The sequence below is a fragment of the Fundulus heteroclitus genome, unplaced genomic scaffold, assembly GCF_011125445.2.
Source record: "Fundulus heteroclitus isolate FHET01 unplaced genomic scaffold, MU-UCD_Fhet_4.1 scaffold_43, whole genome shotgun sequence".
Lineage (NCBI taxonomy): Eukaryota > Metazoa > Chordata > Actinopteri > Cyprinodontiformes > Fundulidae > Fundulus > Fundulus heteroclitus.
In genome coordinates this window covers 1,207,146-1,221,845 of record NW_023396846.1, presented here as the reverse complement: position 1 = coordinate 1,221,845, position 14,700 = coordinate 1,207,146, and the positions used below count along the sequence as shown (strand labels likewise).

At 39.8% G+C, this 14,700-nt stretch overlaps 1 long non-coding RNA gene across 1 annotated transcript; it reads left to right on the top strand.

Moving 5' to 3' along the window:
* Nucleotides 1–9,796: 9,796 nt before the first annotated feature.
* LOC118560466 lies at nt 9,797–13,449 on the top strand. Its single transcript, XR_004929367.1, has 4 exons — nt 9,797–10,010; nt 10,089–10,298; nt 12,241–12,304; nt 13,418–13,449. It is a non-coding gene; the product is annotated as an uncharacterized LOC118560466 (long non-coding RNA).
* The last annotated feature ends 1,251 nt before the right edge of the window (nt 13,450–14,700 follow it).

The window sequence follows — 14,700 nt, the reverse complement described above, 5'->3', positions numbered from 1 at the left end:
TTCTGCAGATGAAAAAAGACGGTGATCCTCCAGTGTTCATCATCAACCTGCTCATTTCGGACCTAATTCAGCTCAGCACCATGATCGCTCTTTTACTACCCACGGCCAATTCTCAAACCATGTACACCTATTTTTTAGGTTTGATGATCAGTGTTGGATTCATGATCTCTATCTCCATAGAAAGGTTACTTACTGTGTCCAAGTGTTTGTGTCTTCATTTTCATAGCATTAAGCAGTCATTTTGACTTTCTAAAGACTTTGTATTTTTTCCAGGTACTTGATCATTGCCAAGCCGTTGTGGTACAAATTCAAGCGAGACATCAAGATGACTGTGATGGTCTGTGTCTTAATTTGGATCTTTCCTCTTATTTTGATTCCCAATGTCTATTTGTTTCTCAATTGTAAGATCAAATTTATCATCGGCATCATTCTCCTCCTTCCTTTCCCCTTCTTTATTTTCTTCCTGTTTGGGACCCTTAAAGCCCTCTCTGCATGCCTCAGTGTCCCTGCAGTTGAAAAATTAAGAATTGTGATAATTCTGGTACTCGTTTTGCTGATGTACTCACTTCTCTTCCTGCCTATTATCACTTTGTTCATATTCAATGAAACTAATTCAAATTCTCATCTTAAACGTGCAGCCCCAATTTGTGTTTTTCTTAGTCCTCTTGCAGACTCAGCTATGTATGTTTTAATGAGAAAAGGTGCCCTGGAAAAGGTCTTGTACTTATTTTGCTGCTGCAAAAAGTGCCTTAGTCAGCAGACAAACAATAATGACAACAGCAACACGTCTGTTAATGAGACCGTTTAACAGACGGCTGAAGGAGTTTGGACATTTGCATGTCCCCTTACTGATTCAACACATAAACTATATTGCCAACCTTTTGTTCTTCCAAATCAAATTCATGTGATCCAGTTACTTAAAAAAACATCAACAACATAGCAAATGAAACACTTAGAAGTGTGAGCTTCTTCAAAATTTATGAAAGAATGAGAGGCTCTCAGAAGCTCAAAGAATCCCAGAGAAAATCCTTGTTAAATCACACACAGAGCTTTATCTTCTGTTATTATGTTGCTGTTACTGTTGTTCAAAGGCAATGTTTTTCAGTTCTTATTTTTTAAATTTGATCAATCACAAACTTAAACTGTAACTCACCCTGATGTAAAGGCATAACCCTGCCCACAGACACATTGTGGGAAACAAGAGACATGGCTGAGTGTGGGATGAGCTGTGGGGATTAATCTGGGCCCTGGGCTACGGTCAGGATGAGGGAAATTGACATGTTGAAAGTTGGAGTGACAAGGGCGACATCTAGTGGCTTTAGTGGCTATAGGCACTGACTCAGCAATGCTGAGGCAGTGGAGGACAGAAAAGGTACAGTTTCTGAGAGGTAAAGTGATGTAAGTAGCATTATTTGTAACATGAGCTGATGTTTAAAGCAGTAACAAAAGCTAAACACCATCAATTAATGCTGTCAATGCCCACGATTCAAACTCCTGAGTCTGATTCACTGCAGGATGGGGTTCAAATGCAATAGTCATCGTTCAACCCTTAAAGAGCAGCACTGAGACAGTTTCACATAAAAATACAACTAACAATAAAGTAGTACTCTTATACTCAGTTTATACAGTTCATCTGCAAAAAAGTAGATTTTGTGGTGAGTTACAGAGTTCCTTGCCATAAAAACGGAGTGCAATGCAATATGCTGCTTAAAGTGATTTAAAGCTCCCAGTGCCAGAGTATATCCTGGCAGTTATCAAAACAGTAGCAGATGTCTGACTCCATTTGGTCTAAACTGGGTCTAAACTTTGGTGACAGAGAGGATTGTGATGTGGGGCTGCTTTTGGCCTCAGGCCCTTATTTCTAGTAAAGATAACTTCTAAACAATATTTATAAGAACTGTTTCGGGATGGCACTTTATTGTTCTGTCAAAGGAGCAATTCAGGTTGATGATTATGAAATGGATTAAAGCAGAATTCATGGATATGATACATATAATTGTAAATATAATTTAACCTTTGTCAAACCAGTTCTGTTAATGAAAATATCAAAATCTATTTATATATAAAGCAGATTTAAACCCACTCTAGTTGGTGCAATGAGTTGTACAACAATGTGAAACAATTAAAAAAATATATCACAAAAACAATATAAGAGGGGAAATTCAATTGAGAAAAAAACCCAGAAACAAAACAAACAAACAAATAAAATAACTATTCCAATGTTTTTTTCAAACAAGTACAACAAGAACATCAGGATGAAAAAAAAAAACTAGAACTGAAAATCACTAAAACTGAAAGCAAACATGTTAATTGACAGGAATAAATTAACAGTCTTTAAAGTACACTGATGGTAGTAGATGTTAGTAGTTTATCCAAAGACAATGTCAGGAATGTGAAACAGCGTATAGCCAAGCTTGTAAATAGTTTAGCTATCACAGCGGCAGACTATTAACTGTTACTTAGTGGAAAGAGTGGTCATTTTCAGTTGTGAAGAAACTGTTGATTGCATTTTTTCCTTTGTCATGTCAGGCTTCATAGCAAGCAGAAGAGTTCTCTGGCTGCCTAACATACTTGCTTTACCAATGGAAGCTCTGTACATACAAACCTTCCCTTGTCAGCAAACACTTGATCATTTGTTTTATTACTGTTAAGGCATTAGGTTAAAATTATGCCAAACATGAGAGAGAGAGAGAGAGACAGAGAGAGACAGAGAGAGACAGAGAGAGAGGAATAAAAAGGACAGAGTAATAGAAAGGGAGAGTGGATAGAGACTCAGGAAACTAAAGACAAAAATTAGGAAAGCCAACAACCAGCTGCCACAAATAATCCTTTTACAGCCTCCATGGGGAGACTGGGGAAAGGCAACCACAAACATTCCGAAAAGAGACATTACAGACAACAATATACACACCAGCTGTGTAAAAATGGGACAAAACTGTTAATTCTGATGGAGAAAACTACAGGGCAACACAGCTACTGTATTATGTTCACAAAGATGTGTGAACATGCAAATTATGTGGTGTACGTGATGAGTGTAGAGGGCCAGAGCCATCCTCACTTCCTGTTGGATCCTTTAAATCAGGAGAGAAAAGCTTTTGATCAACAAACATTACTAATCAACTGTTTCAAACATTTGTTTAATTTTCACCTTTAATATCTGTATTTAAACTTATTTTTATGTTTTGCTATAGTTTCATGCTGTCCTTTCTCTGTCTTTCTGATTTCCTAAGTAAAGTAATTTGGATTGCCTTGTGTATAAATGTCATTGTAGAAACTTTGCTGTGACTTATCCCTGGGGCAGAGACAATGCTTGTCCTGATTCATTGTCAGTTTCATCATATTTGTGTAATGTGTTTACCTGAATTAACTGTATATCTTCACTGTATGCACATTAGTTTTATCAAAGCTTGTCTAAAACTTCACAGGGTATTTTTTTGTTAACTGTGTCAGAGCATGCTTCAAAATGGGAAAGGCCATGTGGCTGAAGATGTTCGAACATCTTCACTGCTTCATTCAAACTGAATCAGCTTAAAGTTTTGGTTCGACAGGTAGAACTTTTAAACATAAAACAGTGATAAAGTGATGTGACAAGTGAATTTCTCCAATGTGTTTCTCCAATTTCTTCAATGTGAGATCAATAAAAGCCTATCTTATCTCATCTTATCTTATCTTAAAAATGCTTTTGGGCTCTCCTTTTCACCGCCAGTCAGTAGTTTTCAGAGGATACTCTGTGTTTTAACTTGATGAACAAAAGAATAAGAAAACATGACATTGTGTTTAAAGGTGTGTGTGGACTCGAATAGATTCCATACACGTCTGCAGACAGTGAAAGAGATGCTCTGTCAAACTAGATGAAACCAGTTACTCTCTAGTTTATTTTTAACCTTCTTTGCCTTTCAAATTTCTATGTTAAGCTAGATTATTTTCAGTATTATTGTGACTATGCTGATTCTGATCTGCAGTAGTTGCCTCGAAACGAGCTGGATGAGGTACTGATGCATTTAACTCTAGTTTCTGATCTAGGTTTTCAGCATTGATGGCTAAACTGGAACCTACATATGATCTAATATTATAATATTGACAAAACCTCATTTAACATAAAGCATGTTTGTTCTGATCCTTGTTTAGTATATCCATCCATCCATCCATTTTCCGAACCGGAAAAATCTTAAGTTTAAATGCCTGATACAGTGGACCTAAAAATTCAGCCAGACATCAGAAACAGTAAAAAAAAGTTCTAGTGTGAGACAGTGAAAAGCCAGGCAGACACTCTGGAACCACTAAAAGGGAGTCTGAGAGGTTAATGGCTGTGAAAGACTCAGTGAAAAATAGTGAACAATGAAATAAATGCAGTAACATTGTCAGAGTCCGGCAGGGTGCACTGGATCCAATAAGTAGGTCCTGGGGATCCGTCTTGGTCCTCGGAGTGAGGAGGATGAAGTCACAGCCTGGAAGTGCGGCTGCAGGTTTGCTTCACAAAGATAGTGAACTGGACTGGAGCAAAGAGGGAATCAGAAATCCAGGCGGGTGTCATACACAAGTTCAGAGAAAGGCGGAGATATCCAGCAGGCTAGACAAATGGCTTGGTCAAGAAACAGATCCACTGGTCAGTGTTCAGAACTCAGAGTCTGCCAAGGGCTAGACAACCCCTGATGCACAGAAATAAAAGTAGTGAAAACATGCTTCAAAAGGTTTCATAGCGTATCATTTTACACCCATTCCATACCCATAATTTTAGACAAAGTGGCTGAACAAGAAAATCAGGTAAAAAAACAACAAACAGGCTTATACATTTAAATATTACAATGGAATCTCAGTCCCAAACTATAAAAACAATGTTGATGTTTTGGAATTTCTACAAAGAAGTGTTGTATGGACAACATGGGGTTGGTACACACAGAGGTGTAGGATCAACATACACAGCAAGACATTTCTCGTCTGGGAGGAACATCTGTTCTTCCTGTGTGAAGCTAAAACAGTAGAACATACCTGCAAGCTAGCTCTTTGAAACAGACTAAATGCCTGTAACTTAATATAAAGAAAATTATTACATTCACATTTCGCAAACATATCCCTCCGTTTAATCATTTTTTTTTACAATTGGAACTTAACCTACTTTGAGTTCTCATTTCTTGCATTTTGCATTTTTTATCATTTTGTTAAGCATTTAACACTGGAAAATTTAAAATACGGGTTGTATTTCTTCAAGAGGGATTTGTGAAAGCATTTGATATTGAAACATGATATTTCCCATAGTTTTAGCGATCATAGATTTTAGGCATGGGATTACACAAGCAGTAAAAACACACACACAAAATAATAATAATATTAATGGGTGTCATTATTTTCAGCAAGAGGTGCCACCAAGATCCTAAAAGAACCAGGAGACAAAGTCTATTCTTAGAGGAACAGCATACTGGGACATTGCTTGTTACAGATTCTTTAAAGCAGACATAGCTTCAGTAACATGAGTTTCATTAGCATCAGAAATATATGTACAGCAGAAAATTCCAATCATTACACATACGCCACCGTGGCAAAAACATTCCTTTTTGTTGTACCATTAAATGCGTTTCACTTAATTGTTTTGTCCTTCATTGATGTCCATTGTCATGTTCACCAGGGTTTTTATTCTGTAGTCCAATGTCTCAATCATCAGCATAGATTTACCAACTCCAAACCACGGGAAAAGTGAAAGTCCTATTTTATTTGCTGAGTTCCAGTGCTTATGTTCAGAGGGAATGATGGAACCCCATATCGGATCATGGGTTTGAAAACCAGAGCTGGAGCTGATCTCTCTTCTCCTCCTATTAGCAGAGTGATGGTCCTTCACAGCCTGAACTGACATGATGATAGTGTGGTCAGAAACAAAGACAGGTGCACATGTACCTGACTAGCTGAGGGGCAGTGATGGGTAAATGTTGTTACCACCACACACTGTAGGTATAGATGCCCATGCTATGTAGTCCCGGGTTAACGTGGAGTTTGGAAACAGATCAGTAAGGTTAGCCTGGCACCCCTGTACCTGGCCCAGTTTCTTGCAGCCAGGTTTGAAGGGTGACTGTAGGCACACAGGATGTTTATCACCACGATCCACCTGGGCCTTCAGGCTTCCAGTCTTGTATAAAGTACTGAAATCTCGGAGTCAAGTAATAGTATAAGTACTTCTCCAAAATATGACTTTGGTAAAAGTCCAAGTCACTGACTGAAATGTTATTTGAGTAAAAGTCTTAAAGTATTTGAAATGTCTTATACTTATGTATGAAAATTACTGTGAAAATAGATGTACTCAAGTAAAGTATAAATAAAAAGTAAAACAAAGCAAATCCAGTTTGAATGACATTTTTTAGATGTTGGTAATCCTTGAAAGTCAAATTCCCTTAAAATAATATAAACAACCAAGTGCAGGAAAGATTTAGACCAAGTTTAGACAGAAAATACAACATTTTTTTAAGCTTTCAGTTTTCCTTCTTCAGGTAAGGTCAGTGCTAAGCAACCAACACACAACCAAGTGCAGGCAAAGGGGCTGTATACTAAGAACATGGTTAAGTGATAAACCAGGCTTAGTTAACCTACAGGAAATGGTAAACCTGCTAATAGATACACCTGCTGGCCGGCCAGCTGACAGCTTTGCTAGGGCCCGGGACAACACAGTCTTTTTGGTTCTACACCTGCCACCACCACACCACACACACAAATCTCTGTATTTTATACTGGATATTTCCAATTCCAATATTTTTTGTTCTGCTGTATATCAGCCAGTCCATAACATTTTTTCCCTTCCATTGCAGATACTTTGGGAATTCTCTGCCCTCTGAATCTGCTAGCTCCAGCCCTGGTTTATACTAATTTATTAATGGACAGTGTGGAAATCTATGAACAATAAAACCAATTTATATTGTGTTCCTTTGTTTTATTTGTCTTTATCCTAATTCTAGAACTAGAAATAGTCAAATGAATAACTCTATTATTTTGTGGAACCCTAATCATACTATTATAACTACGCAAAGGTCTAAACAAGAGTAGCAACTGCCTCAAATAGTCGAAAATAAATGAATGCAACAATAACAACGAAATAATGGCAAAAGTGACACGCTCACCTTTTTCAGATGGCTGTGGCTAAGAATCTGAATTTTTAAGACCTACAGTCTTTGCTTTTCCATCTTTCCAGCAGTCTTCAGAAGTCCTGCCTGGCACAGAATATTTAGTTTTATAGAGGAGATTAGGTTTTTGCTGATAAAATGTGTTATACTTGAGAATTAACTGCTATTTTACGATATTAACGTTGGTTACTTACATTTCTCAAGTTCAATAATTCAAAACTCTCTCTGCTGCTTCTGTTCAGAACTGCACTCAGCAGCTTTCACCTATTTCAGTGCAGATAATATTTAGTTTCTTAACTGGAACTAGTTTCATAGTCTAGTATTAATTGTGGTAACGGCTGTATCCCAGTTAAAATCAAAACTGAAATCTCGTGCTCCAACCACGTACGCACATGCACGCACACACACACACACACACACACACACACACACACACACACACACACACACACACACACACACACACACACACACGTAATAGAAAACAGCCAATCAGGAAGAGGGAAGGCGGTTTTTAAGACAGCACAACCAATGAGAGTGGAGTTAAAGGGGGGTCTCTACCTTGTCAATCAAAGGCCAGGCGCGTTAGTGATTGGCTGCGTGGAGCGCCAGGCCCCGCCCCCGCTGGAGCACAGCAAGAGAGGAAACATCTAGAAAGATGCAGTTTCTTTATTTAAATGTAATGTTCCGAGATGTCAAGTAGCGGAATTAATAGGCCTGTTTTTGTACTTTTTGAGTCCAGCCGCCAAGAAGCTGAACGTCACTAGATTGCAATACACACCAATGGAAGCACACAGACTGTCGTTACAACACACACACATCTCTGGGCCATAAAAGGCCTGTTCACGGTATTCTGCCTTAGAACTTTTCGCTCATACCCGTTGTACGTGTGAGTTGTGATTAAAGTTCTCATTTGGCACAGACAAAGGAACGGTTTCTCTCCTTGTCTTCTTTTCTTTTGTAAAGGTTCAAAAGTTAAATAATCTCCCACATATTACGCCGAGCGCTTCAAACGGAGGCGCTCTGGGCGAACCTGTGCACGTACGCACGTCTGGCTGAGCCATACCGACACTTTATTTTGTAACGAATAACCAAACCAAACATTGAAAATGTATCGGAGTAAAAGTATGCATTTAAATACAGAAATATAGTGAAGTAAAAGTAATCAAAACATTTTATACTTGAGAAAAAGTATGAAGTACTCCAAAATATACTTAAGTACAGTAGTGAAGTATTTTTACTTCGTTACTATACTACACTGGCCCTAACCCTAGTTTTGTGTCTTTAGGGAAATGATTCCTCACTTTTATCAATATAGGTAGTCTAGCTATTGCCATCATGCAGGTTTTACAAATGCACAAGGTTTTATCAAGAGAAAACATTTCAATCTGTTTGTCACTGCTTTTGGATGGGCCTATATTGTAGCTTGTTTAACGAGCTTTAGCTCAAAAGTGTGTCAACTCTAAGAATTTTACATCTGGACTAAAAATGGAAAGCCTGTTGTTCATGCCAGGAATCACAGTCAACACTGGGGGCTGTGCACCCCTAAAGGTCCTAGAATTGCCCCTGATCACCACCAACAGGATAAAAAGCTGGTTCAGTAGTAAAGCAGGTTAAATTAACCTTGTGGTGTTGGTAGAGCATCTAATAGTAGAGCAGGGAGTCCTAATTTTCTTAACTAAATGATACCTGCAACCGCAGGTGTACATATTAGCAAATTTACCACTTCCTGTAGGTTAACTATCACTTTATCACTTAACCATGTTCTTAGTATGCACCCCTTTGCCTGCCCTTGGTTGTGTACAATTTTAGCAATGTATAGCACTGACCTTACTTGAAGAAGGAAAACTGAAAGCTTACAAAAAGGTTGTATTTTCTATCTAAACTTGGTCTAAATTTCTCCTGCACTTGGTTGTTTATATTATTTTAAGGGAATTTGACTTTCAAGGTTTACCAACATCTAAAAAATGTAACTCAAACTGTATTTGCTTTGTTTTATTTTTTACCTATACTTTTTATTACATTACTTGACTACATTTACTTTTACAGTAATTTTCATACATAAGTACAAGACATTTCAGATACTTTAATACTTTAACTTAAGTAACATTTCAGTCAGTGACTTGGACTTTTACCAAAGTCATATTTTGGAGAGGTACTTATACTTTTACTTGACTCCGAGATGTCAGTACTTTATACAACACTGCCTAAACTACACTTAGAGTATTCCAAAAAAAGGTAAAAAACAAAGCAACTGGACTTGTCAAAAAGTCTGGAGTAATGTGGAGTAACAAGGGTGGTGAAGGAGTGAAGCTGGAGAAACACCTCTGGACCCAGACGGACAGAACCTCTGAAGCCCACATTGATGCTGTGTGCAGAAAGCAGCGTGCACACAAAGCATCAAGCAGAAGCTGCAGCACTCTGACTGGGAGCTGCCTTGTTTTAATGTGGACCTGATCTGAATGAATCTGCTGGAAGGTTTTCTCTGAGCTGCCGGCACGGCTCACTTCCTGTTAAACACCAGAACCAGCTGCAGGCTGAAGATGTGCAGCTAAACTACTGGATCATTCAGGACGCAGCTACTGCCACCATGGAGAAGCAGCCGCTTCCAGCAGCTCTCAGCGTTCTGCAGGAGAACCAGCAGATGAAGCTGGTGTTTAGTGACTGTTGTTTTATGTCCTGATGTCTTCCTGGCAGCTGCAAACCAAACTGCTCCTTGAAGAGAAGAAAGAAACTTTGAACCTTGAAGCTTCCAGGAACTCCACTGCTGCTCCTGCTGCTGCCCCGCCCTCCTACCTGTCCCACCTCCATCACAGCTGAAGCTCCGCCTCCTTCCAGGTAGCAGCTCACCTGTGTCTCAGTGGTTCACATCTTGTTCTTCAGCACTTTGGAGCGTCTGAACAAACTGTAAGTTTGCTTTGTTTCCTACCAGAACTTTGTCTTGAGGAACTTTCCTCTTTGTTTCATGTTCACTTCTGATTTCAGCACAAAGTTTCATCTCTGCTGTCTGAAGACTAATCTACAGGATTATTAGATTATTGATGAACTGGAACCAAACAACATGATGAACAGCTGATGTTCAGATGTGATGTTTAGATGAGCAGAACTCTGTCGACCCAATCAGAGCTTCACGGCTCCAGATGATCCGTCTAAAATCTAAATATCTGGGAGCTTAAAGACAGGAACGTCCTTCATGTTGAGTTAAAACCACCTTTTAACCTCCAACCAGAAACTCTGGACTCTGAGAAAAACATGTGATCTAAAGGTTCTGCTGCTGTTCTGCTAAAGTTACAAAGGTCCACTTGAAACCTGAACCGTCTCTTTAGAGGTTCTGCAGCTCCTTAAACTTTGTGGATCGTCTTAAAATGTGTCTCTGTCCCTTTAAGAATGATGGTTGGTTTGGTAAATTCAGAGTGACTGAAGCAGAACTTCTGAGGTTCTGGTTCTGATATTTCTCCAGCCTGTTGTTTATGGCAGCTGTAAAATATCTGCTGTTCAGAGAGCAGATTGAAGAACAGCTGAAGACCTGAAGGTGGGTCCAATCAGACCAGGAAATGTTAACAGCTTTAAAGTTTTCATCATCAATATTTTAGATTTGAATTCATTAAAAGTCAGATGATCCAAAAGTTTAACATTGATCTAATAAATCTATCAATAAAACAATAATATTTGCAGTAATCAGACTTAAAGGTTGATTTGCTGCTAAAAGTGATCAGTCTGTTGTTCCACAGTGTTTGACCCATGAGGGACAATTATTAGTTAGTATTTTATTTCCTAAATGAAGAGTCTGAGGAGTTTAAGAACTTGTTGGGAACATTGTTTTCCTTAAGTTCATGTTTCAAACTAAAGTTTCATTAAACAAAGATCTTTGTTCATGAAACCACAGAGAATCTGGAGCTCAAACTGGTTCTGATCCAGTTAATATTAATGGTTCTGGTCCAGTTTCAGGTCCAAGGCTCTGATGTCCACCTTCTTAAACTCTGTCACCAGCTGGGATCTTCTGATGCTTTGATTTCTGCATAAAAACTAAAAGAAGTGAGTTTGCTTTTTAATGCTGTTAGTGACACAGGAAGGGATCAGCATGGAGAAATGGACCTGGAGAGGCCTGCTGCTTCACACTGAACTACCCGACCAGATCTAGTGGATCGGTTCTGAAGCAGAGGCTGAGGCATGGTCTCATATCTGCTCTACAGCTCAACATGTTCTGGTCCTCCTTCTAGCAGAACTCTGAGAACCTGTTGATCCAAAGTTCTGAACTTCAGCTCCAGCTGATGAAGCAGAGGAGTCTGAGCTGGTGTCAACAGGAAGTAGTTCCCTTTTCCTGGTGCTGAGAGATCTTCCTGATGCTTTGGACCCAACGGTACCAGTCATGTGGACCATGGAGCTGCTGTTTATTAACACAGAAGCATCATCAGCTTTGGAACTGAGTTTAATCTGCTGTTAGAAAAACTGTGATATTACTGAGTTCTGATCATTTTAATGAGCAGAGAGAGAAACTGTGGCTAAAATCAATGATTCTGGAAGAACCGGGTCTCCTGGCTGAATGTTGCAGCTTATTTTAAACCCAGAAGTCCTTCCAGGAGTCCAGGATGCTGCTCTAGAACTATCTGGATAAAACATCCTGATTAAATGACTAAAGTTTGGACCAGAACCCAAGAAATGAAGCAGTTCATCTAGAAGTGAATGTTAACCAGTGATGAATGGCTGAATGTAGAAATGAGTGAACAGCAGCAGAGCATCAGAACCAGTTAGTTCACTGTACTGGATCATAGCTACTAGAACCTGCTGTGGTTCTGGATGTTTGGACCTTTAACAAAGGGTGACAGAAGTCCATCTACCATCTGTGGTAAACCCTGATTTAGTCTGTTTTCATCCTCATGTGCAGCTAGTTTTTAGTCTGAACATCAGAGACGGATCCAGGTCCAATCATCTGGTTCCACTTTATCTCTGTTGGACTTTGGGATTAAAAGCTGCTGACGCCTCAGAACCGAGTTCAGTGAAATAAACCATTTACTGCTCTTCCTATCTGATCCACTCTGGTTATTGTGACCTTTGACCTTTATGATCCTGCTTCAGGTGTCTCACTTTTTGCTTCCATTGTTTCAACCTCATGTTGTTTTTCTCCTGCTGCTCACAGGTCCAATAAAGCCCGGACTTCACTGTGGCTCCACTTCTCTGGCTCTGGCTCCATTTTGGTAAATGTGAGCAAATCTTCTTCAGCACCAGCAGCTGATGTTTACAGTGTGAATATATTTTATATGAGGGGTGTGCCGGGTCAGAGTCCACCTGGTTCTAACAACCAATCAGATTGCTGCTGACTCGACAGATTACAGCTCCTTATATCACTCAGGAGGTCCAACAGTCAAAGGTCCGATTTATTAATAGTCACATTAAAACCAGTAAAAGTGGGTCTGAGTCCTCTAGAGTTTAACCAAGCAATCGAATCAAATATTACATTGCATAAATTAAAATAAATAGGAATAAATCAACAAATAAAAACATATGAACATGTCAGTTGTGTCAACATAATCTGATCAAGAAAAAAATAATAATAATTATAATTGAACTTTATTGATCTCACAATGGAGAAATTCACTTCTGCATCTTAACCCATCCCCTTGGGGAGCGGTGGGCTGCCACTGTAGGGGGCCCGGGGAGCAGTTGGGGGTTGAGGGTCTTGCTCAGGGACCCAGAGTGCAGGCAAGTGGGATCGAACCAGGTACTTGCATCCCTCTCAGAGTGCAAGCACACTGCTCTAACCACTCGGCCGCCACTCCCTGTAAATGTTTATCAGAGATCTGAATGTTTCTACGTCTGAGTGGAGCAGATATGGAGATCTAAGCTTTTCTAGAGATTTGGAGCAGGAATCAAACTCTGGTCTCCCATTAAAGTCGGACACAACAGCTTTCTGCTGCTTCCTGTGAGTCCTATCAAAATAAAACGACATCAATGTTAAAATGTGGTTGATTCAGTCAGATTATTAAATAGTTCAGCTTTGATGCAGCAGATAATCCACTTGTAGAGTTTGATGATTGTGAAATAAAATAGTTGCTGATGTTCAGTCAGATTGAATCAGTGTCAGTGGATGAAATGTTGCTCCATGGCTCCATCTAGTGGACTGATAGTAGAAGTACAGCAGCTGATGGCAGCTTCCTCTGCCTCTCACTGCTGTCTGACTGCATTCAACTGACACTGATATGAAGCAGAGAAGAAGAGCCAATCAGAGGAGGAGCAGATGATCTTTTTCCAGCACTAATGATGTAAAAGATGATCAGAGTTGATTTGCAGATGAATGATTTGTGTTTCCTCTGCAGGTGAAGGTAGAAAGTGTGTGTGAGCTGATGTGAATTCAGCAGCATGGATCAGTGTGAGGACAGAGAGGAGGGAGTCCCTCCCTCTAAAACCACTCTGTGTGGGGAAGCTGAGAGCCAGAGCCACGCTCAGAGGTGAGATCAGCATCTCTAAGTGTCCAGAGCCCTTTTCACACAGCGTTCTCACTATATCAGGCCAGAAGAGACCAAGTGGTCCTGAAGCTGCTGCTGTTCCTCTTTGCTGCTTCATCCAGACTGAACAGAGCAGCTCAGCATGGTACCAGTGGGTTCTGACAAACAGCAAGTCAGTGTTGCACAACCAGCTGAGTGACACCAGCCTGTTGCTTAGAGCTCTGGGTTCCAGCAGGACACATCTGGAAAAACTCACCAACTTCCAGAACATTTCCTGGATCTTGATGACCAACATGTGTTCAACATTATTCATCCTAGAAAGAAGGACGGCTGATCAGACATTTATGGAAGAATCTTTACATTTAATTTCTGTCTAAATACGACCCAGACCAACAGAACCAGCTGCTCCCTCTATGTAGGTATTAAAATAAGTTTTCTTCTGACAGGATTCCCAAGAGACTGACACATAAACATCAAACAGAACCAGAACCCAGCTGTGTGTCCTTTAAGAGTGACAGGTCAAAGAAGCGTCTCATTGACTTCAAATCTTCTGGACCTGCATCCTCAGAGAGGTGAGCTGTATCTAACTGCTGTAACTGTGGAAACTGAGTCAGTCTGAAATGTTTTTATTCCAACATGTGTTTAACGTGAGCTCAGCTCTTTTTCCCACATGTCTATGTTCATATGTGAAGCGGTGTGTGTTGGATGTTCTCCAGAACCACAGCAGTGAAAGTGGAAAGAATGGATGTTGTTGGAGGCGTCCTGGATGCTGCTACATCATGTTTAACAGCTCTGATCTGTTTGCTTTTGGGCCTCATTGATTAGTCGCCATCATTAAACACTTTTCTCTGCTTAAAGTCAAAGATTTAGTTTGGACTGGAGCTCACTCTGATTGGTTCTGTTCCATGTTAATGAGCTAACTGGACTCTTTAGTCCCTCTCCCATATTCATAGTGATTGAATCAAATCCAACATGGAACCAACTGGACTTTCTTTCTTTGTTCCTATACCGTTTTGTCTTCGGATCTGAAAGTCTTCTTCAGTTTTAGTGACTGAAAAGTTTCAGTTCTTCTCAGCTGGAGCTGGAACAATCACTGGGATCAGAACCAGAGACTTGGTGTTGTTCCCTCACAGGAGTTTAGAGCTGCAGCTGTT